A 26,312-nucleotide genomic window follows, 5' to 3' on the forward strand; every position below is an offset into this window, starting at 1 on the left:
TTTAAGAACCACTAATCAGTGGATCAATTACTTCTTTCATTTATGTGACTTAATGTGATTAGTTAATTTGGTTAATATAAATTAATGTAATCTATATGACTTGGTAGCTACTGTGAGGGCTACACAAGGGATTAGTAATATTCTCCTTCTAGAAGATTATAATCTAATGTACTAACTCATAAATTAATAATATTACAGGAGTTATAATCACTATGAAGGGTTAAATAATATTACAGGAGTCTAACAAGTGCCATAGGGCAGTGTAGGATGAATTACTAAATTATAAAGAGGGTATAATACTGTCATTACACTGTAGTGAGTGTAATGTCTTTACATTACATCTTACACTGTAGTAAGAGACTAAAGAGTCAGACTTCCCACATTCAAATCCCAGCTCTGTCACTAATCAGTACCTACCTCAGAGGATTGTTGTGAGGCTAAGGGCATTAGAATAGCACCTGACATAATGAAGTCTATGTAAACGTTAGGCATTATTAATACTATTTTACTATGGTGAACAGAAAGTTCCATGAGAATACAGAGTAGCACTTTTTTAGCTGAAGGGACTAGAATGACTTAAAGAAAGAAATAATTTTATCTAGGCCTTAAAGTATGAGCTTATGTCAATGGGAGAGTAGCAAAGGGGAGGGATCCTGATGGCAAATGAGAACAAATGAGTAATCTTTCCTTCTAAGATAAAAAATTATACAGGTTCGAAATCTCCAGTGGTTCAGTTTCAATTCACTGGGAAAGCATTCTTTTACTTGGTTGATTTACAACATGCCTATCATCCTCCTTTAAAAAAACTGTTTATCAAATATCAGTTATGTGCCTTGTACTGAGAATCTGAAAATACAGTAATGAACAAAATGGACAAAGTACCAACTTTAAGTGTTTTAGGGACTAGAACAATGACTCAGAATAACTTTCAAATAAAATTTCTTAAACCAAAGAAATTATGGGAAAAGTCACATCAAGAACTGCAGACAGGCATATTTAAAAATTCAGTTAACTCTCTCTGCAACTGGAGCCCAGAATCTGATACTTGGTCAATTATATTAAACACTGATTCATATGAATGACCCTCTTGATAACAGAAATTTGCAATGATAGAAATAACTTTTAAATTATAGTTTTCTTCTATGCTTATTATTTTAAGTTTTGGAAAAGTAACTAATATGAGAAAGGGTCCAGTTTTTTTCTGGATCAGCACTGATGCCAATCTAAAAAAACATTTTTTTAACTAGGCAAAGAATTTATTAATCTTTGTTTCAGACCTTTGCCCCAAACTTCTTTAGCTTAATTGGCTGCAAAGAATGAATTGTATATAAGCAAAAACTGAAGAAACCTGCAGTGTCCAGGGGCTTGGGCTTAAAAATATTAAAGACCTACATTTTATCAGATCCATAAGCAAAATGTTAAAAAGCAGTCATAATAAATAGTGAAAGTGAAAGTGAAGTCACTCAGTCATGTCCAACTCTTTGCGACCTTGTGGACTGTAGCCTACCAAGCTCCCCGTCCATGGAAATTCTTCAGGCAAGAATACTGGAGTGGGTTGCCATTTCCTGCTCCAGGGGATCTTCCCAACCCAGGGATTGAACCCAGGTTTACCCACATTGGAGGCAGACGTGTTAGCCTCTGAGCCACCAGGGAAGCCCATAATATAAAATAGCAGCTCCTAATAACTTCAAGATTTATCTTCTTCAGAAATTGACTCAATTCACTTTGCTTCATTCTTGGAAGCCTTGTCAAAATTCTTGTCGAGATCTAGAACTTTATCATCATCATCTTCTCCAGTGGCAAGTGGTACTTTTCCATCCACAGATTTTTTGGGGGAGAGCTTCAGTCAGTCTCCTTAAGTCTAAGTCAGTCTCTTAGTCAGACTGTCTGTGACAAGTTTATTTAAGATCCTGGGTAGCATTTCTGTCAGCTGCTTTGTCTCAGTATGTCCTATAATGGTGCAAGTGTTTGCTGCCAGAGATGCCTGAACTTTCAGATTGTTAGTATGGCTCACTGTTCCTTGATTGGTGAACATACTCATTTCTACAAATGAGGTGTTGTTTACCCCTAACGTCTTTAAAGAGAACTGAAGCTTTTTGTTATTTTCTGTGGCATTTGTAAGAACCACCTTCTTCTTTCTGTGAGCAGTTCCTTTCCCAACAATGCACTGTCATGCTTGCAATTTGGCAAGTTTCCTCTGGTTCACGATAGTTTCTTTCATCTTGTTGGAGCAGAAGTGGGGCCACACAGGGACTAGGACTGGCACTCAGGTGGTCTTGGGCAGACCAGCTGAGATTAGGCACACACACGTGGGGACTCAAAATCTAAAAGTGTTTTTAACTCAGTTTTTCCTTTTCTGTGCCGACCCCTTGGAGGTTAGGGGAAAGATAGTGAATCAAAACGATATACTCTTTATTTTTCACTGTTAATCACTCTATTTTATTCTTTTACTTTCTTAGGAGCATATATGGTATGGTCTTTTATAGATAGCTAAGGGGAGAGAAGTAAGGCAAATTCCTTGACTTTGAAGATAGTGAGATACCATGCCAGAAACATTTTTGAAGAAAACTATGGATAAGCCACACAAACAGTAAATAATTTTTCTGCTTTTTACATTTCCTTTGTTTAGTACTAATCTAGGATGCAAGTTTTATGTTTGGCTCAAAAAAAATCATAGTTGTATACTCCCTGAAAAACCTTGTCTCAGATCTGTAACAATGCTCACAAAAAATATTAATAGAAACAGCTCATCTAGTTTTTTAAGCCACGTGGAAAATAAACAGAATTAATTGCCAAGACTTTTAAACAGAAGTCTATTTTCTAGTGTGACGTGGACACAGAAGGAAACAATGGCACCTATCTGTTGTCCCTCAACCTCTTACAAATGTCAGTCTGATTTAAGGTCCTGTGAAGATCTGGGATTACTTTGCCAACAAAGGTCTGTCTAGTCAAGGCTATGGTTTTTCCAGTATGGATGTGAAAGTTGGACTGTGAAGAAAGCTGAGCGCCGAAGAATTGATGCTTTTGAACTGTAGTGTTGGAGAAGATTCTTGAGAGTCTAGACCCTGCAAGGTCTAGAGGACATGTGATTTCACTGCAAGGAGTGAAAGGAGATCCAACCAATCCATTCTAAAGGAGATCAGTCCTGGGTGTTCTTTGGAAGGAATGATGCTCAAGCTGAAACTCCAATACTTTGGCCACCTCACGTGAAGAGCTGACTCATTGGAAAAGACTCTCATGCTGGGAGGGATTGTGGGCAGGAGGAGAAGGGGACGACAAAGGATGAGATGGCTGGATGGCATCACTGACTCGATGGACATGAGTTTGGGTGAACTCTGGGAGCTGGTGATGGACAGGGAGGCCTGGCGTGCTGCAATTCATGGGGTCGCAGAGTTGGACACAACTGAGTGACTGGACTGAACTGAACTGAACTGAAGATCTGGGATTCTTTCTTTCTGCTCAGATATAGAATGATAAGGAGGTAGGAATGAATCTTCTCAGACCTTAATGTAACCACTAATGGGTCCCCAAGTAACTTTTGTCCTGAAAGAAACTAAGTCAAATCAGTTCAGCACATGAAACATTCTTTTGCACATTGACAGTTATTGATGAATGCAGAGTAAATTGTTTGTTCTTAAAATGTTACTTATACTAGATAAACATCCTTGATGGTGATTCTCTTTTCCTTATTTTTCCTAAAACAAGATAATCCCAGCAATGTATTTCCTAACATTTCTATGAAGAGGCTGCAACTGGTACAGATTTACCTTGGCCACATTAAGCACAAATTTTTGTTTACTTCAGTGGTCCTGAGTCCCTAACATATGATATAGTTGGAGCTTTCCAGGTGGTGGTAGTGGCAAATAACCCGCCTGCCAATGAAGTAAACATGAGACACTGGTTCGATCCCTGGATGGGGAAGGTCCCCTGGAGGAGGGCATGGCAACCCACTCCAGTATTCTTGCCTAGAGGAGAACACTGGAGTATCCTTGCCACAGACAGGCCACACAGAATCAGACACAACTGAAGCGATTTAGCACACACATGATATAATTGTATCACAGGGAGTGAAACAGCATTTTGTAACAGGGTCTAGAATATTAGACTGGGAAAGATGATAGGAAGAATAAGGGGAGAGAAGTCAAGAAGAAAATTATTATCTAGCTACAGAGTTTTGAATTTTTTTTTAGAGGCACTGCTAAATAATTTGGATTTGATTTTTTAATTTTCTATCAGAAATAAAAAGATCCAAATCTCTTATCTAATTTACTTGTAATCTGTGAGCTAGTAGTTAAGAGCTGTATGTCAGATGTAGCTTGCAATTATATGTTTGTTCTTACAAAAAATAAAAACAGGTATATACATCAAACAAAGAAGATACATCATATTGTATTCATATTTTCATCACTGAAGTAAAATATCATGTGCTAAAGAATGAGCTAAAAATAAGGACAATAAAGAGTATATAATAACAAAAATAGAATATTACTAGCTACATAGCAAATTGCTTGCCAAGCTTTGTTTTATGTGTGGTGTAATTTATTGCCACGAGTACTTGGCAGAAAGAATTAAATGTTTGCATTTTCATTGCACCATTAGATGTTGCTGCCATGAAATATATTGAGAGCAGGACAACACAATACATGGTGAAATCACATTATGGGGGAGGGGTATCATTCTTCATCCTCAGATGAGTCATGCAGAACCGACCACTTTGTATGCATTTATTTTTTGTTTATGACCCATTCCACTTTTTGGAGGTTTTATCCATAACAGCTTATTGATAATAGACAGCAATTTACAGTTGCATGAAAGAACACTCATACTATTTATTGCTAACTATTTTTAGTAGCAACTTGCATTTGAACTCTGAAATTGGATACTTAACCAACTGATTATATATTGGCCATTTTAAGTGCAAAAATAAATGTTTTTCAAAATTTTTACTTTCTTTAGTAGAATTTCATTTCCTCACAGCCCTTTCAGAGATGAAAGAACATTCCTAATACTGTTTGAGACTTAAAATAGGCATTATGAAAGAATTAACTTTCATTAATTAATTTCACTTAACTTTTTAATTAATGGTCACTTATAAATTAAATATTTACTAATTATTTGATTTATTTGTAATGAGATTCCAAAGCAGTGTTATCATGTAAGACTTGGATAAATTTTTAGAAAAGTATGTGTTACTATATCTGTTTTAAAACTAAAATGGAATTTCTCTATAATACTATTAGCTGGGAGTATATTTGAGATAAAGGAGATTGTCTATGACTTCATCATTGACCCTTGACCACTGAAACAGGAAGGAAGGAAGGAAGTGAGGGAGGGAGGAAAAAGGAAAGGATCTAAACCCAGTGAACAAAACGGCTCAACCTATTTTCTTTCAATGTTTATTTTTATTTTATTTTAAAGTTCATTTTTATTCCAAAGCTTTATATCTCTTGGTAGTTTTCATGATGAATCATTTTTCATACTCTTTGTTATGGGTTTTATAATTCTCAGTGATCATTATTACTAGGTGAAATTATACATTTGGGGAAATCAAATATGTTGCTTACATCATTTACATGCAATGGGCATTAGAGTGCCTAAATATTCCCTTTCAGTGCTGCAATAGCTCTGGTCCCTATCTACCACTCTATAATGAAGGGACTGATGATGTTGTAATTTGAGATTGTGACTGTCATGATGGTATAATCATTGCAGGATCTGTCTCGTCTTCTCGCTCTATGAACTCTATTGACAGAAATATATTCTTTCATTTTTTTTTACCTGAGAATTAATATAAGTTTTAGGCATTAAAGCCATAATCTTAGTTCAACTTGAATTTCCAATTTTCTGTTAATTTTTATTTTCATTGATAGACATCATTTCATAAACTTAATGCCTGAAAACAGAACAGGTTGTGAATCAGAATAACAGATCTGCTAGAATAAAAGTGGTTATGGAAATCTCACCCCTCAGGTGACATTCTATACCAAGAGCAGACAAGTGCCTCAGATTCTGTTGGGATATAATTATCTCATAATAACTATTTTCCCAACAGCACTGCATTACAATCAGGCCATAAAATTTGTTTTGTGTCTCAGGAAAGAAGATAGAGTAAGCAATTTGGAATGTTACAAAACAGGCTCAGTTGAGCAGTTTAATTTGCATGGATTATCCTCATCCTCTGAATGTGCCATTGACCAATGAGAGTTATCAGTTGCTTTGGTCCAGAGAGCATTATCATTTTATATGCACACATTTGCATAAATTGAGATTAAAAAGTTGCTCAAAATATAATAAAAGAAAAAGAACTATTAAAACACTAGCTGCTGTAAATAATATATTTTACAACTTCAGAGATGTTTTATTCTACTGTATTTAGCATACATCTAACAGATATTTTGCCAGCAAAGATTTGCAAAATAAACCAGACTAAAACAGCCCTATAATTATATCTGTGTAAATGTTTTAAAGGATTGTATTATAAGAAAAAAAATGTAGTAAGTTTATTATGCTATTTATAGTATGCAAGCAAACTTTATGCAAGAGTCAGATAGACTTGAGTTAAATCAAGTACATTCTATAGTTTCCACAATTATTTTAGAAGCAGCAAATTTCCAAACGTAATTTTAGTTAGAGTAAAAAGCATTTGTTGAGTTCTTATATTGGATTGAATCCCTGGGGATGTAAAGATGAATAAGACTTTTTTTTTTTTTTCCATTAAGCAGCTGACATTGCAGTATCAGACACTGGTATTGTATTATTATACATCTAAAGAGACAGATACATGCACAGGGAATAGAAAAACCCAGATTGCCTAGTGTGGGAGTTCAGGGATAATTTCTTTAAGGGAAGGTATACTTAAGGCTCAGATTTAAAGGACGGGCAAGAGTTGTCCAAAAATGAAAAAGATTATTCAAAAAGCAAATGAAGAGTTGGACAAAATTGAAAGATATGTGATTTTTAAGTGTTAGGTCTATTAAGGTACAAGTTACAGAACATTCCTGTTAGACATTCAGTTCTGTGAATGATAGTTATTTAACTATCACCACAGTTAAAATCTAGAACCTTTCGTAACTCATAAATTTCCCTTTTGCCCCATTATAGCCAAATCCTTACTCCTACCTCAGTCTCTAGTGAACACTGACCAGTTTTATCCCTATAATTTTGCCTTTTCTAGAATACCATATAAATAAGGCAATGTAGTATATAGTCTTTTAGATCTATCTTCTTTCATTCTGCATAACACACTTGAGAGTCATTCATGTGGTTGCATGCATCTGTAGCTCATCCCCTTTTGTTGCTACGTATTCCATGGCATGGATTTACTCTGCTTATTGATTCATTCCCCAGTTAGCTATTTTGGTTGTTTTAAGTCTTGGAGATTATGGATAAAGCACTGTAAACATTTCTGTACATGTTTTTGTGTGGATCTATGTTGTCTTAATTTCTCTAGAAATCATTTAGATAAATATCTCAGAGTGGGATTGATAGTTCCTATGTGGAATATTTTGAAGTAGCTGACAGAAGTGTGAAACCACATGAGGTACTCACAATTTGCTATTACAGTAGCAAGGTGAGAGAATGAAGAAACAGAAAGAGTGGGCGAAGACCAGATTAGTACTTTTTGTTCCACGCTAAGAAACTCAGATTGTGTTCCAAATCAGATGGGGAGATTTTAAGCAGTGATGTTGTGTGCTTATATTTCCATTTTGGCTGAGGTGTCAGGGCAAAGCTTGAACTGGTGGAAGGAGGCCTTGGTGTAGAGATGAGGCTAGACATTTTAGGATTCTTAGTCCAAGATCCTACCATAGGACCTATTCCTGGCAGAGCATGCCCGAGACTTCCAGTATTACAATCCCAGGATACTGTGCAGGTGAAAAAAAAAAAAAATGTTTACTGATAACACTTTCTAAAGAATTAGATAGCCCACTCCCTAGGATCATGGTCTGTGCTAAGTAGATTTCACTAGGAAGAAGACCTTTACTAAGCAGAGCTAAGCAGGTGCTTTCTTAAGATGGTCAAGCACTACCACCAGGGATGAACAGCTTGTTTAATTCTCCTAACAACCCTATGAGGTAGATGCCATTATCATATGCATCTGCTGTAACAGAAAGAACAGAGATTCTGAGCCTATCAGAGCTACCACTTATTACTATGATAATCATATTACTGTGAACATCTATGATAAATTGTTTAACCTTTGCAGACTCAAATTCCTTGTCTGTAAAATTTATATCATAGTATCTACCTCATTAGAATTTTAAGAGGGTTGAATGAAACAACATATAAAATGTCCCTAGAGTATTATTGGTGGTCACTAAATGTTTCCTCCCTAGAGTTACACAATGTATATAATCGTGTGTATATAATCAATGAAATATTAATTGGTTGAAAAGTTGGAAATTAAGCTTGAGTAACTAAAGAAATCAAAGTAAAAATAAAGCATTCAAATAAATTCCTAAGATCGATAATGAACTTATAACAGTACTTTAAAAATCCATTTAAAAATGAAAACCAGGATCTACCATCTGTTTTGATGGAAAATTAAATAATATACATGAAACGTATAAAGTGTAGACATACATTCTGCCTCACTTTTGGTTGTGCTTTCTCATGGGAAGAATTATAGTAAAATATTTTCCTTTATAATAAAGAATTGGACATAAATGTTTTCTCTAACAAAATCCTGAGTAAAGATAAATTTAGAATATGGAAGGTCTATCATGTATTAGGAAGAATAATCTTGTTTTACATTTTCCCCAGCACCAGAATGGACTGTTACACAGATATTGAGGGAGACAGTTTGGGGAGAAAATTAAATGGACCTAATTATTAGAACTGTCCAGTGTAAGAGACTGGTTTTCATTATGCAGAATCTCTATGACCATCTGTCAGGAATGATTTAAAATAAAACATTTTTCATATTTTTCATATCTTTATTTTTTGGCTGTGCTGGGTCTTCATTGCTGCATGGGCTTTTCCCTAGATGTGGTGAGCAGCGGCTACTCTCTAGTTGTGGTGTGCAGTCTTCTCATTGTGGTAGTTTCTCTCATTGCACAGCATGAACTCTACGCACACAGGCTTCAGTAGTTGTGGTACGTGGGCTCAGCAGTTGCAGCTCCAGGGCTCTGGAGCACAGGCTCAATAGTTGTGGTCTACAGGCTTAGTTGCCCTGCAGCATATGGGATCTTCCTGAACCAGGGATCAAACCCATGTCTCCTGCATTGGCAGGCAGATTCTTTACCACTGAGTCACTAGGAAAGCCCTTAGTGAATTATTGCATTGAAAGATAAGATTAAGCTAGATAGCTTAATAAAATCTCCTGTAATATAATTTATCATCCTTGACCTTTCCAAGTGTATGACTCAGTGATTCTCTATTTTTACTTCTTCAGAGTTTATAAATACTTTAGCAAAATACTGCTTCATTTGAACACCATTCTGACCTTTTAAATATATTATTGTTTTCAAATTGTTAAATTCTGGATTTCAGTAATGTTGACATTTGCTACCAAAATATTTTTTAGATAACTAAATAGTTCAATAAATTCATGCCATTGTGTACCTTGCTATTCAGTATGAGGTTACAAAAGAACTATGTCTTTTCCTTGGATATTAATTTGTTTGGTTTGCATGTCTTCAAGTAAACTGTTTTACTGCATGTTTTTTGCATGTTGTACTTGATAGCTTCAATTCATCCACAGTTTCATATTACACTCTTTTAAAAAGTGGGTGGGCTATTTTATATTTAATAGTTGTCCTATTCTCATTAATAGAGCTTTCAGTTCAGTTCAGTTCAGTTCAGTCACACAGTAATGTCCGACTCTTTGCGACCCCATGAATCACAGCACGCCAGGCCTCCCTGTCCATCACCAACTCCTGGAGTTCACTCAAACTCATGTCCATCAAGTCAGTGATGCCATCCAGCCATCTCTTCCTCTGTCATCCCCTTCTCCTCCTGCCCCCAATCCCTCCCAGCATCAGAGTCTTTTCCAATGAGTCAACTCTTCGCATGAGGTAGCCAAAGTACTGGAGTTTTAGCTTCAACATCAGTCCTTCCAATGAATACCCAGGCCTGATCTCCTTTAGGATGGACTGGTTGGATCTCCTTTCAGTCCAAGGGACTCTTGAGAGTTTTCTCCAACACCACAGTTCAAAAGCATCAGTTCTTCGGTGCTCAGCTTTCTTCACAGTCCAACTCTCACATCCATACATGACCACTGGAAAAACCATAGCCTTGACTAGGTGGACCTTTGTTAGCAAAGTAATGTCTCTGCTTTTCAATATGCTATCTAGGTTGGTCATAGCTTTCTTTCAAAGGAGTAAGCGTCTTTTAATTTCATGGCTGCAATTACCATCTGCAGTGATTTTGGAGCCCCCAAAAATAAAGTCAGCCACTGTTTCCACTGTTTCCCTATCTATTTGCCATGAAGTGATGGGACTAGATGCCATGATATTCATTTTCTGAATGTTGAGCTTTAAGCCAACTTTTTCACTCTCCTCTTTCACTTTCATCAAGAGGCTCTTTAGTTCTTCTTCACTTTCTGCCATAAGGGTGGTGTCATCTGCCTATCTGAAGTTATTGATATTTCTCCTGGCAATCTTGATTCCAGCTTGTGCTTCTTCCAGCCCAGAGCTTCTTATGATGTACTCTGCATATAAGTTAAATAATTAGGGTGACAATATACAGCTTTGACATACTCCTTTTCTATTTGGAACCAATCTGTTGTTCCATGTCCAGTTCTAACTGTTGCTTCCTGACCTGCATATAGAGCTTTAGCATAGATACTGTTCTTAATTTTGAACATTGGGGAAAAATGCACTTGACATGGAACTATTAGTGTTTTTATGTTTATCACATACTGCCAAATGGATTTTTTTTCCCTTGAAGTAATCCGTCCTTTGTATTTTCACTGCTAATACCCCTCCAGACCTTAGCCATTTTATGCCTGGAATCTTATCCTTGTCTTGCATAATTTGATTCATTCTAAAAGGGCTACAAAATTAAGCTTCATAAAATACCTATTTATAAAACACCGTGCCTTAAACTTTCAATGACTCATCATTATTTCTAGAGAAAAAAACAAAAATCATATGATTAGGCTTGAATTCAAGCCTTCCACTGTATGACTGTGCCTACCTAAAAAACATGCTTTTTAGTACTAAAAAACTTGGTTCCTTACATGTCAAACTCACCCTTAACACCTTATTTGCTGTCCTGTATCCACAATCCACCTATGCAAGTATCTATGCTTCAGAACGCAACACAAGGCTATCATTCTCTCCACAAAGTCTCTTAGAACACCTAGCCACACTGTTCTGATCTCCTGTGGATTTTATTTCCCATGTTATTGGACAGACAGCAAGAAGGGTCACTTGGAAAAAAACCTGGGGATTGATTGTATCTGTCCCTATTTTAAAGATGTAAAAACACTTTGGAAATTTGAATTCAACTCAGTGCTTTTTCTTCGAATTGCCTTCCTTGTTGATTAATTCTGAGTAGGTGTATTGTCTGCTGTCAGTATAACCCAATGAATGATATTTTATTATGCTGTTTATTTTTCCCAATTATTTTTACATTTGAGTTTGACAGTATTATCAATAATTTTCTAGATTAATTATTCATGATCATAGATGCCATGTAGTATATAGGTATATACCAATGCATATACTCAATGCATGAGTTTCTAAAATAGCTTCTGGCCCACCACAGAAGAGTATCACAAAATTTGCTGTAATTTAATCTTATACATGTCATCAACTTAATTTTCCCAACCTGACGTTACCGTGGGGCTTTAGGACTTGGCATAGAACCGCAGTTTATTTCAGATTTGCCCTTTAAGCAAGTACCAAGTCTTAGAAAGGGACAGAAGGACCACTGTTTATATACTGCTTACCTAGGAGCTGAAAATAGGGCACCAAACCTACATATAGAGTGTTTTTATTTTCATCTTCTATCAAAGCATATCAGGCAGAGATTCCATGAGGAGCAAATGAAGGATGACATGGCATGCATTTCATGGTCCAGGATCCATTTAATCCAGCAGGTTAATGACTCAACCTGAGAAGCTTGAGTAACTCGATGATGAGGTACTAGGCTTTCCTCTGGGAGGCAATCTTAGAAGCAAATTGTTCAGATGTATATTATTATTTTTATAGTGATATGTGTGTGCATTCATAGATCAGGTGACATCATTAATGAAGATTATATGTTCTAAATAATATAAACTTATGAGTTTCAGGAGAATTGATCTTAATGAGTTGCTGTCTCTTCTCCATTTAGAATAATTATTTAATTTCAAAATAATATGACATCTTTTAATGAACTATAAATTAATCTTGAAGGGTTTTAAAATACTTTTCTTCACCACATGCAGGATACTTAATGTTTTTTCTTTTTCCCTTCTGTTACTAGTTTCCTCATTTCTTTCTAGCTCTCACTGCTAAGGGGATAGTAAATTTTAAAGAACTTTGAAAGTCTGTGATGAAATCTCTAATCTGAGTATGTCTTCATATTTTTTACATGACCATTATTAACATGACCTTCCTCATCACAGCTATTCATTGAAATCAATTATCAATTTCACTCAAGTAACAGTAAAAATTAAGACATTTAGTTCCTACCTCAAATAGCCCTTGATGTAAATTGATAGCAATGGCAGCACCAATGTATTATCCACTACAAACCCCTCTCTGCCCCTAGTTTCCTGCCACACATCTGTTATGTAGATGTGCTGTGAGTAGTAAGTGAAATTGCATAGCACAAGGCTTGGCAAATAGCATGTGCTTCATAAATGTCAGCCCTCCCCAGGTATAGGTGGTATAACACTTGTTAACAATTCACATTTTTTATAAAGGATAATACATAGAAATTATTTTCTAATTTAAAAATAAGTTAAATCTGCTCTGTTCTATGAGAAATTATAGAAATTATTCATGATTAAAAAGCAGTCATTTTATAATTTGAGCTTAGCAGCTAGTAAAGAAGCTGCCTGACAATGCAGGAGATGCAGGTTTGACCACTGGGTTGGGAAGATCCCTGGAGAAAGAAGGAAATGGCAACCCACTCCAGTGTTCTTGTCTGGGAAATCCCATGGACAGAGGAGACTGGTAGGCTACAGTCCACAGGGTGCAAAGAGTGTGACATGATGGAACGACTGAGCACACAATGCTTTAATAATTTAGGCATATGCTGTGGCTGTATATATTTAATTCTCAGACTGAAAGGAGAATGAGGGAAAGCACCCGTTTCTTCACTTCATTACCTTCACCATCTTAAAAACCAAGGAAAATTTATAAAATTAATTTTGGTTTGTCAGAATTCATATCTAATAAAAATAATTTTCAAATACTTTTTTCTTTTAGAAGGTGATATGACAATAGCTAAGAAAATGTTTGATATGCTTAAGATAGAAAATTTTAAATGATTTGTTTTCATTCATAGTGGATCCTTAGCTTCATAATCTTGGTGAGCTACCAGGTGGCTCTACCAAGTCTGTTTCTACAATCTATTAATACAATTTTAAAAAGACTATTGATATGATATTAATTTTAAATGTTTAATTAAAGTCTAATATTTATCTTCATCAGGTTTTTACAATCCAAAACTAATCATTCTGCATGAATCTTTCTATGAGGAAACACCTCATACAACATTGTGGACCATAGCCCACCAGGCTCCTCTGTCCATGGTATTCTCCAGGCAAGAATACTGGAGAGGGTTGCCATGCCCTTCCCCAGGACATCTTCCCGGAGTCTCTGCTGTTTCCTACGTTGGAGGTGATTTCTTTATCACTAGCGCCACCTGGGAAGCCCATGAGGAAACACATCTACCTGCAAATGTGTGTCGTGCCCCTCTTCTTCCCAGATTCCTCATAGCACTCTCCACACCTCACCACTCACTGGGGAACTTTTAGCTCCAGGATAATGTCAGGCCCCATGCCTCCCATTACATCCCACTCAGTCAAAGCTCAGATCTCTTCAGGTGAGCCTTCTTTGTCAAGTGTCTCTTACAAGAAAAGCAGTGTCTGCACTGCTTTTGAAATAATTCACACAGTTATGTGTGTGAATGGCTATTAATTTTGTACTGTGTCCAGAATTTTTCAGGTATTTTAATGAGAGGATGCTTGTTGACACACGTTAATTTCAGCCAAATAAAATTTCAAATAATTTGACAGTAGGAAATGACCTCTCTCTGCAGCATGGTGGAGGTTGTTTTGGGGTCATCTAGACTTGTTTAGGCAGCTCTAAACATCAGCTGTAGGATCAGCTGTCTTTTGTTATTCTTGCTGATAACAGCTTCTCTCCTCATTTGACTTGCCAACCAAGAGGTTCTCTAAAAGCCCCATTTTTTATTTTACAATGGTTACCATGGAAACAGCATTGAGGATGCTGGGTTTCTGAGTGAATGTGTATCTGTCTGTGTGTGTGTGTGTATTAGTAGGGGAGGACAGGAGAGGTTATTGTTTATATGTCTGGGTCATTAGAAACTTCAGTGATGGTAAATGGAAAACTGACTTTACTGTAACATCAGTTTTACATAAAATATTGTCTTTTTTTTTTCTCTCCAGTGATCAGCTTTTCTCCCTCAGGTATAATTTTCTCTTACTTCATTGACTAAGCCTGTTTATTACATAGATGAGATGTATGTATTATCAGAGGAGCCCAGCTCTGCCAGATTAAGGTAGTGACTTATGAAGACAACACACCATCCCCACCTCCGCCCCCTCCCCTGCCCCACTCTCCCCTCCCACCATATCATCACCATGATGAGGATGTGCTGTGCTTAGTCACTTAGTCGTGTCTGACTCTTTGAGAGCCTATGGACTGTAACCTACCAGGCTCCTCGGTCCATGGGGATTCTCCAGGCACGAATACTGGAGAGGGTTGCCATGCCGTCTTCCAGGGTATCTTCCCACCCCAGGAACTGAACCCAGGTCTCCCACATTGCAGGCAGATTCTTTACTGTCTGAGTCACCAGGGGATGAGGATAGGATGGAAATGGACCAAATGTGAGTTCAAAATAGGTCCTGTGAATATGTTGGTTTAGCTTTTGACTTTCGTCTCTGGCAAAAGGGATGCTGCCGTTAACACTGGGAAGCCCAGAAGAGGAGAATGCAGAAGCAGATGGGGGAAACCACTTTTGATTATACAGGCACTACTGATTCTTTTTTAAAAATCGTTGTGAGTGTTGTGAATGTAAAATAAGACAAATAGTTGTATGTGGTATATACAAACCCTCAGGTCACCATCAGGGCTTCCCTAGTGGCTCCAGGGTGAGAATCTGCCTGCCAACGCAGGAGAAGTGGGTTTGATCCCTGAGTCAGGAAGATGCCCTGGAGAAGAAAATGGCAATCTACTCCGGTATTCTTGCTTGGAGAATCCCATGGACAGAGGAGCCTGGTGGGCTACAGTCCATGGGATTGCAAAGAATCTAACAGAACTTAGTGACTAAGCAACAAAAACAACAGCAGCAAATCTCCATCAGTCTCATCAGTCTTGTATAGGAATGTGTAGACAATGAAAAATATAAATTCAGGGGCTAAATGCTTTTAGAGTTAGAAGCCCCGCAGCTAAAAATTCCAAGATTTCTAGTGTTTGAGTAGCCTGTGAAGGTAACATTATTTAGATCCTCATAAACTGAACACAAGGAAAAATGTGAAATTATCTTGAATTAAGCTTTGCCAATGTGAAGGCACTGAAATATAAAGCATTCTAAAAATAAACACTAAAGACTTCAATCTATGTCTCATTCATTTGTCATTCTTTTTCCCTGAGGCATCTTAAAAGGTAAACACGTATCTTTGCTTTTTATAACCAAATTTAAAATTTGCAGTGAAGAAAGAATGCTGACAATATACAGACTGCAATCAATCAAGAGCATAGGGGTCACTTTGTAACAATTCTTGATATTCATTGAAAGAGATTTCATTATCTATTTTAAAATTCTAAATTCTGTGAAATAAAAGGAAAACTAAATGCCAAATATAAGGTTTTCAGAAGCTAATGGGATCATTTAGGTGAGCTCTTGGCAGAACCAGTAACTGTTTCATTAAATGATTAGATTGTTTTATATTCTTTTTATCATTTGTTTCCTGTAAGAAAAAAGCCTACTTTTATTTGTTTTGTTTGTGGTCATTTTTTATAAAGTGAAAAATCCTAACTTAAGAGAAAAAAACATTAGCTATCTATGCTTTTTAACTAGAAGTCATTTTTGACAAACTTAATAATAAGTATTAAACACAGTGTGCCAGGCACTGTTCTAAGTATTATACAAATATTAACTCATTTAATACATTTCTTATCATAGTGTCAGAATTAAAATTTCAAAAGAAAATACTATTGGTAAAGTTCTTTGTTGCATATATATTTCTTTACTTACATTTTCCATGAACACAGACCTCATCCTCCTTTATCAAGAATATCTAAAAAATCATCTAGAAAGTACTATCAGTTATATAATATTACACATTACATACGCTAAATGACATAGCATAAGTAAAGCCCTTAAACATTGTACACATGCATGTGCTTAAAATTTGATATTATGTACTATTGGTCTCATCAGATTTATTATAAATATACTTTATATTAGGATGCTATTTCAGTCTTTATAATGGCAAGCAATGTGCAAGAAGGCGTGTTCAATGAACTGAATATTTTGTATCCAAATATTTCATAGAGTAGTATCTTGCAATACAGTGATAAAAAGTAGATGCTTTTTACTACTCATTCACATTTATTATAATTGGGAGGGGGAAGCATGTATGGAGCATTCACCATGTGTAATACATAATACCAAACATTGTACATGTATCACTTTCATTAATGCTCACAACAGTCCTACAGCGATCTTTTAATTATTCCTATTTTGCAAAGAAGGAAACGGAGGCTTAGACTGAATAACTAGTGAAGGTTACATAGCTAGACAGGGGTGCGGAGTTAGTCTCAAAACTGAAAACATTAGTCCCTAAAGCCCTCAGACTTATTCTCAGTGTTATGTAATAAATGCAGTCACCAGTGTTTGTTGAATCCCATCTCTGGCTCGATGCCATATGTGGTGCTAGGAATAAAGCCACCAGTTAGAAATATTGACATGAGGTCTTTACAGTGTAATATGTGAAACATTTAATAAGGCCATGCACAAAGTAACATGAAATCTCAGAGGAATTACAGAATATCTCTGGTTCAAGGGGTGTATTAAAGCTTATGATCAACTTCAGAAGCTTTTATAGTAGAGACATCCTTCATTGCTCATGCACACTAGCAGTGTTCTTTTTCCTACATTGGTTGCAGATTGCAGTTCTAGTCTCTGCCAAAAGTTATACACCTTTTCAGTGGTGACACCAAAACAAGACAATTTTTTTCACATCAGAAGCCTAATATTCATGCATGCTGTTCATAGCAAAGCTGCTGAAAACCATAATTATACTGTCATTTTCACAGGAGAAAAATTGCCATAGTAGGAGAGGAAATAAGCACCCTAATAATAAATAATGACTACTATTTATCGACTGCTTATCATGTCCCAAGCACTATTCTCCCTATTTTACATCCGAAATTTCATTTACTTTTCAGCGCACCCTATGAGATGGGCATTATTGTTCTATTTTAGAAAGGAAATTGAAGCATAGCGAGGGTAATTTGCTCAAGGTAGCACAGTTGGTTAAAGTGAAGTCAGCTTCAAACAAAGGTCCAGATGACCTCCCAAGAACTCTACTATTCCAATGATGAAGTGATTAGAGTCTGTAACCACTCACGCTGGTTTGCATTCATGCTCTCCTGCTTCTTTGCTTTGAACCATAGATAAGATACTTATCTGTGCCTCAGTTTCCTCATCAATAAGATGAGAATAATGACTATAATATCTTCTCCATAGGATTTATTGATTGTTGTTATTTTAGTCACTAAGTCATGTCCAATTCTTTGCTACCCCATGGACTGTAGCCCATTAGGTTTTTCTGTTTGTGGGATTTCTCCAGGCAAGAATACTGGAGTGGGTTGCCATTTCCTTCTCCAGTAGGATTGGTTACAAGGTTTAAATGCATAGCAGTTACATTAAAGCTCTTAGAACAATGCCTACCACAGAACAAATGCTTAAAAAATAATACTAATAGTTATGATTCTCCTTCTCAAATTCACACCCTATTAGAAGAAAAAAAAATAGAAATGAATATGTGGTAGGGACTAAAGTGTAGAATTCATAGTAATTGTTCATTTGTTCAGATCAGCATATTAGCTAAAGCTACTATATTCACTGAAGTTAATGTTTTAAGTCGTACCATTCATCTCATAGACTCCAAATTTTTCTAAGAGAATATTTTACTTTTTCTTTCTTCACATTACTCAAAGTCATTATCATTATCATTTTAGTCCTTTCCTCAGATCTAAAAATCAGTGACCAAAATAGAGATAGAGCTCAAGATTCAAAGTCGAAAGAGTCAATCTCTTTTTCCCTAACATGTTTCTTAGAATCAAATTAAAATTTCAATATATTGAAAAGAAAGATTGATGATAAACTATCTAACACAAGCTGGCATTACATGCTTTTATTTGTTAATTACCAGTGATGTTTCTAACAAATTGATAATAGTAAATATTAATTAGGGGTGAACATTGTTCTATAAAAATTAAAAAGTAATGACTAAGTATAAAATGTTAGATTATATTCCTGCCATTGTTTACTGGCTTATGAGGGGAAGAATTACTAGGATGCAGAGAAAATGTCTCTTATTACTTCATTCTGTTCTAACATTTTTCCCTTGAATACCGCAACAGTCTAACACAGAGGAAAGAACATGCTTCCAAAGGAGCAGGGTGAAAGTTATTAACATATGTACATATATATAAACATAACTGAGTAAATATATACACACAGAGAAAGAGAGGTACAATTCTTTATGAGCCTAATGCAAAAAAGTCACATCCTTGGTTTAGGTGCTATAGCAACCAAGTAAAAACACTTAAAATGGTGATGAAACTGCCTAACAAAAGACTTGTTCATGTCATGAATGAAAGGAGAAAGTATCCAACCAGAAACAAAGTTATTGGAAGAATAATAAAATAGAGTTTGAAGTAACTTATTACCATGAAATGTTTTATGAATATCTGTCCAGAGAATGTATTTAAAGTGTATTAAATTTCTTTGTAAAACATTTACATTGTGCTTTGGGTCTTATGAGTTAGAACTGCAAGAAAGCTTTAGTTATTCTGTTTTGCATACAAAAATATGATTTCCTTACAAAATTTAGTTCAGATTTCCATGTTTCCTTTCTTTTCATTTGGTGGACTATTTGACTTTTATCACCCTTAGTTTTCTGTGATGGTCCTTGTCAGAGCAGAAAAAAGCTTTTGAAGTAGCTGAATATACACAGAAAAAATACTGCTTTATGTTCTTCAGGGGATAAACTCCAAAAAGGAATGAACATATAGGGAACAGAAAATACTTCTCCATGAACATTTGACTGCTAATAAAAAGAAAGGACTGGGCAGCAGCAGGTATGTATGGTGGCAAGATGATGAGCAGTGTGTGTAGTCATACCGTAAAATGTATACACACACACAAGAAAAGTGTATACATTTTAACCATTTTTTTTAACTCGAGGAAAATATGCTAATGGATTTCTTGGTTTATGTGTTGGAGTGAAGCTACATGGTTGTATCACTTTCTCCCAAACCTAACAAAATTAACCAAAAAAGTTTTAAAAGAATGAAAAGTACATCGTCAGCAATAAAGCAAAGAAAATGTCACAACCTCAGTTACTGTATTTAAGTAGTGGTAGTCAAGGAGACAGAGGATCCCCAAAACGGCCCTGTGTTGTACTCCCCAACCCCACTCACCAACCCTATCATGGCCACTCCTTCTCTCATCAAAACCATGGTGGGATACAATCCTTACAGTAGTTTAGGTATTACTGCCTCTTCTGTTTGAAAATTTTACTATGCACAAGTATTATGTTTATTTCCAAGTATTCACTACTGTTGGTCCAAACTGAACACACTAAAAGAAAAAGTATCCATATATACATATATCCAGTACTTTCACTCTGGTACTTTCCTTTTGTTATATAAATGTGATAATAACCTCAAGGATTCTCCTATGAACCCAGTCTGAAAACTTGAGTCATTTAAAAAAAAATAAATTATATTCTTTCACTCTAACTGCAGAAACTTAGGGAAAAATAAGACACTATAAGGAAGATTAGAAAAGATAAATTGCCTGTAATCTACCATCCAGAAAAGCTACTGTTAACCCTTGTGTATATCTTAAAACTTTATAGATACATGGAAGGTAAATGATAGCTGTATCATAGATGGATAGATCAATTCCGTTCAGTTCAGTTGCTCAGTCATGTCCAACTCTTTGAGACCTCATGGACTGCAGCATGCCAGGCCTCCCTGTCTATCACCAACTCCCAGAGTTGACTCAACTCATGTCCATTGAATCAGTGATGCCATCCAACCATCTTATCCTCTGTCATCCCCTTCTCCTCCCACCTTCAATCTTTCCCAGCATCAGGGTCTTTTCAATGAGTCAGTACTTTTCATCAGGTACCCAAAGTATTGGAGTTTCAGCTTCAAAATCAGTCCTTCCAATGAACACTCAGGACTGGTCTCCTTTAGGATGGACTGGTTGGATATCCGTGCAGTCCAAGGGACTCTCAAGAGTCTTCTCCAATACCAAAATGTAGATTCAGTCACACCCCCTCCCTGACATTTTGCATCCTGCATTTTTTGTAATCTTAACAATAGATTACAAATACATCAATATGTATTCTTTCACATCATATAATGCAAGTGACTTACCCATCCCCCACTATAAACTATTTGGGCTGTTTTCCATTTTTTTCAGTAGCATACTTAACACTGTGGTGAAAACCTTTATGGTTACTTGCAGAGTTAGTGAGTGACTTTCCAACTAAAACAAACTCACTGCATGTGAGCAAAGATGTATTCCACAGTAGAAGCAGTGGAATATAGATGGTGCTGATTAAAATCTGTTTTATAGAAATAAGAATGAAGGAGAATATCTAATGCTAACTATTTCTATGTAATTTATTATGCACTATTATACAAAGGAGGTGCATCCCAAATAGGACCATATGAAGGGATAGAAAAAAATAGAAGTTAGAGCTTGCAGTAGAATGAAGTATGACTACAGGACAGGTAGAGTTATGAAATGTGTCATGGCACTTTAGCATACTGGACATTTCCCATTTAAAATAACCTACCTTAATTGATGCTTGACATTCACTAATGACTGTTCTATTTAGTCATTACTCTTGTTAATACTTAGGTAAGCATGTTACGCTATTATTAATTACTTAGATGTTAACATAAAAACATTTATCTAACTCTTTTTTAATTTCTAATTGGAGGATAATTTCTTTACAATGTTGTGTTGGTTTCTGCCATACAACAAGGTGAATCACCCGTAAGCATACATATGTCTCTTCCCCCTTGAATGTCCCTCCCATCCATCACCCCATCCCACCCTCCACCCCATCCAACACTTCTAGGTTGTCACAGAGCACTGTTTTTTTTTTATGTTAAAAAGAAAATTCTGCTATCAATTGGTTTCATCATCCTCATTTATCTTCTTTTCATAGGAATTTATTTAAAAGGAGCATTGAGGCATTCTGTGCCAACTGGTAAATTGTTTAACAACTGCATTTAGCAGAACATGAAATAAAAAATAGAGTAAATTAGAAAATATGAAAGCTGGCTAATTGAAATTTATATGGTCCAAGTTTTAACTTCTTTTATTTGTCTTTTGTCTTTTATTTTATCATCTGTTCCCAGAAAACTGAAGCAAATGAAAATGTATACTGTATGCCTCTTCAATAAATAAGAAGATAGGGTTGAGTTCAGCAACCCAGCCATCTAGTCTGTTGAGACACTTAGGATAATTTAGGAAAATACAAAGATGGATCTGACCTAGTTCATAAAGTCAAGGAACTGACAGTCTTGTGGAGGAAATAAATATAAAATAATGGATAAATTTTATGGTTATAAAATAATAATACAATAAAATTTCATAGAAATATGTGTTACATGGAATTGTGTTCACACACAACTATATAAGAAGAGAGTGATTATTTGTTCAGGAAGAGAGTGTGGGGTCACCAGGGAACAGAGAACACAGAATATGACAAACCTTGAAAACTAGGTATCCCGGGTAGTTACTTGGGGGACATTGGGGCAGAACAAGTAACAAAACACACAGGTAAAGAAACGTGAGATGTCACGGTGTTTTTAAAGGACCGTGAGCATTTTGGTGCTGCTATGTTGTAAAGACTAAAATAGAGAGTGGTAGGAGATAAGTGGTATTCTTATTACCTATATAAATTTATATTTTGATAGTTTCTCATTTAAGTTTTTCAAATTCCTTAAAATTTTTGCAACAAATATTTGTTTCAGTAAAAAATGAAAATCAATTTAAGATGCTAGTTGTAGACTTAGGAGACATTTTTTGCATGTTATACATACTTTATATTGGTGACAGCTTAAATAGTTTTAAAATGCTTGTTGTTTGGTGGGTTGGTTTTCTTTGGTTTTATCCTCTCTTGCTTTACATTAGAACTGAGCAACTCAAAATACAGGAACATGGCACAACAGAATGTTCTACAGATTTCTTTTTTTCAGGAATGAATGCGTAATTGTCAAGAGTTATCTTTGTGTAGCAGGTACTGAAGTTGTTGATGGTACTGTGGTAAAAACAAAGGGCAAGAAATTTTTTCTTTTCTATTTCCCATCTTTCCAATGAAATATTACAGAACTGATTTGATGGCATATTTGAATATTAGAGAAGAGGAAGGATTAAAAGGGTTTGAGGGGGAAGAAGGGATCTGATGAAGCAGGACATTATGGTAAGGAATTTGACATTGCTTCTAAATACCATGGGACGGCACTGGAGAGTCTGAAATAGAATGAGGGAATATGATCTACATTATGTTTTTAAAAAATACTCTATTCTGTGGGAAAGCTTTAAAGAAATACAGGTGGGAGGCAGAACTAACAGTGATTTATATAGTGGACTAGTGCAAAATCACTGGAGATGACTAGAAATAGAGGTCAGATCTGTTGATGGTTTTCATCCATGAAGGTAAAGAAAAGAGATCAACTAAGGATACATTCTAAGTTTTAGAAAATTGTATGTGCTATGTACTAAAACAGAAAAATTTAGGACAAAATTTTGGGGTAAAGATTGTGTGGAGAAACAAGATTTCTATTTGTATATGTTTTATTTCAAATGTCTATTAAAGAACCATGTGAAGATGTCAAGTAGATGATTGGATTTTGAGTCTATAGCTCAGGGGAGCACTTAGAGTTGGAAATCAGTTCAGTCCAGTTCAGTTGCTCAGTTATGTCTGACTCTTTGCTACCCCGTGGACTGCAGACCCCATGGAGCACATGGAAATACATGTTGGCAATAATCAGATTATTTATAAAATTGTGTCTTAAGACATGGATCTGGAGGAAATCACAAGCAAATATGCAAATAGTATAGATTTTTTTTTTTAAAAAAGAAACTCATTTACAACAGGAAGAGCAATGTGTATCGCATGTGATCCCAATTTTGTAGAAGAAAATGGATGTTAATGATTTTTATGGATTTCTAGTTGTTACTTGTATTTTCCTGAATGATTTTTTGTTTACTCATTTGTAATATCCCCATGATTTTTGTTTTATGTCAAATAATGTTCGAACTATAACTTAATATAGTATGTTTCATAAATAGTAAATGAGTTCTAAGTGACAATGAAAGCTAATAATCCATACAAACTAGTAAACACATTCTTTAGTATTAATTATTTACCTTATGCTAAAATTTATAAAAAAGAAAAAGCCCTGATTAGAAATTACATAACCAAGTTTACACAGATATTTAGTCAAAAGTCTAACATTAAATTCTGTTCTCCTCACTCCCAATCCAGTGAATTTTCCCTTGCCCACTAAAGGCAGTGTCAGGTTCTGACTATTCCTGACCATCAACCGTCTCTAGCCTGAATCAAAATCTCTTTCACAGCAAAAAAGAAGCAAGCATTTTTAACCCCCTTGCCCACTGAAAGGTAATAATGGCACTGTATTTCATTCTAAGACTTTAATGTTTTATTGTGATCAACATTCTCTACTAACTGTACAGCTATTTATTGATTTCTCATAAATCATCTAGGACATGAACAGAAAGAAAGTTTTACTGAGGACAAAAAGATATTTTCTGTATCATACTAGTATCGTTATATCACCAAAAGCAAATTCAAGTAATTGTTTTAAGTACTAGAGTTGATAAGAATATTTGAAGTAAAAGAGAACTGGCCATTCTTGTCTTTAGGGAGTCAGTAAAATGTATTCTATGAGTCTTTAGATAATAAAACCATTAACTAAAAAACTGAGTTATATAAAAATTCAAAAAATTATAGAAAACCAAAGCACAATTAAGTGTCAGCTAAACATAGAACCAAAAACTTGAAGTATTCTATTCTTATTATGCAGATAGTACACTAAGGCATCATCTTCTCAAAGTGTTTTTATAGGATGCTAATATTTTAAAAATATTTTATGGGCTAATAATTTACAGAGCAGTGAATTAAACAAATCCAGACTTTTCAAAACTTGTAATGTGCCACTATGGGTTGCTCATCTCTTAGCATTAAATATATTAGCCAGCATTTCTGAAATTTTTATGACTACAAATCTGAGCTTTTTAGAGCCACAATTAGTGGGACATATTTGGAAAATGCAGCTCCAAGGAAAGAGCAGATTGAAGGACAATAGAGGCAGACACCCTAATCATAGTTAGATAGACTTTATTGTCTGTGACCTTGAAATTCATCACTTTTGTACTGGTCACTTAAAACCCTCATAAATTTTCAAGGTTGGGAAGGGCAAGTGCTGTGTTAAAGGAACAAATCAAAACTGCCCCCAGGCAAAATGGTGGAATAAAGCAAAGTCTATTTTTATCTTTTTACCTTTAATGTCATTAGGTTTTCTTTCCACTCTGGACAACTCACTCAGGTTGTCATCCCTTCTCACCACCCCAAGATGCTTTTCTGAAACCCTTTCCCAGAGATGTTTATAAATGTCCAGTTATATCTGCCTCCCACTACTCTCCCTGACAAAGAGCCAATTTCTGCTAAGGATACACCACCTCTGGGAGCACTTTGATTGCATTGTGTTTTAGACAAGCTTTGTCTACTGTTGCTGCTAAGTCGCTTCAGTGGTGTCCGACTCTGTGCAACCCTATGGACAGCAGCCCACCAGGCTCCTCTGTCCATGGAATTTTCTAGGCAAGAATACTGGAGTGGGTTGCCATTTCCTCTGTCTAGAGCCTCAACAAATGTATGGACTTACAGCATTTTAAGGCCTGTACTAAAAAGTAAGGAGTGCTACTTTTGGGCAAAGGGCTCTTGCTAGAAGGCTCTCAAATTATATTTTACTAGTCCCCTTCCATTTTGTCTATTATCAACACCAATACTGGAAAAAATATAGTTTCTCAGGAAAAATAGAGGTAAATGAAACTATAGAAGAACTCTGCCAGTTGAAATGGAAAGAGCTGTGATTGGGCTTTAGTCTTTTCTCTGTTACCAATTTATTCTTTAATACCTGATTCCATAGTGCCTCAGTATTCTCACAGGAACAATGGAGGCAATTTTTTTCACAGGACTTAAATTGGTAAAGTGGGATATACTGATAGATATGAAAGTGTTTTGAACAGCTGAAAGGCAACATTATGTTCTTTTCAGCAGCTTTATGTTGCATATAGGGAAATTAAGCTTGGAATAAAACTTTTCAAAATGGTCTGTTCATATATGATACAAAAATGAATCATAGAATATTAGAACTGAAAAATATAATAGAGGAACTCATGACCAAAAAAAAAACTTTAAGCAGGATTGACTAAAGGTAAACCTGAGAGTGAAATTTAGTTGTCTGAATCTGGACGAGAGAGTTTCCTGCTGTGCCAGGGCACTGTGGGAGTGTACTTAGTAATCCTGACATTGACAGCCACAGATGAGAAATACCGATATCATGATTGGGTCAGGAATATCAGTTTCTTGTTTGTTAATCAAGAACCAAGACTTATGATTCTATAACTTAGGAATTGTTGTTTAGTCTCTAAATTGTGTCCGGCTCTTAGTGATCCCATTGACTGCAGCCTGCCAGAATTCTCTGTCTGTGGAATTTCCCAGGCAAGAATTCTGGAGTTAATTGCCATTTCCTTCTCCAGGGAACTTTCCCAATCCAGGGATCGAACCCACATCTCCTGCTTGGCAGATGGGCTTGCTTTTTTTTAAAAAAAAAAAAAACAAACCA

At 35.7% G+C, this 26,312-nt stretch overlaps 1 protein-coding gene and 1 pseudogene across 12 annotated transcripts in view; one reads left to right on the forward strand and one right to left on the reverse strand.

The window, feature by feature from the left end:
* MAGI2 (membrane associated guanylate kinase, WW and PDZ domain containing 2) overlaps positions 1-26,312 on the forward strand; it is a 1,471,158-nt gene that overhangs the window by 234,942 nt on the left and 1,209,904 nt on the right. The gene's annotated exons all lie outside the window — the stretch shown is intronic.
* On the reverse strand, positions 1,674-2,221 carry LOC133245992 (transcription factor BTF3-like; annotated as a pseudogene).

Source organism: Bos javanicus, chromosome 4 (assembly GCF_032452875.1).
Source record: "Bos javanicus breed banteng chromosome 4, ARS-OSU_banteng_1.0, whole genome shotgun sequence".
NCBI classification, from domain to species: domain Eukaryota; kingdom Metazoa; phylum Chordata; class Mammalia; order Artiodactyla; family Bovidae; genus Bos; species Bos javanicus.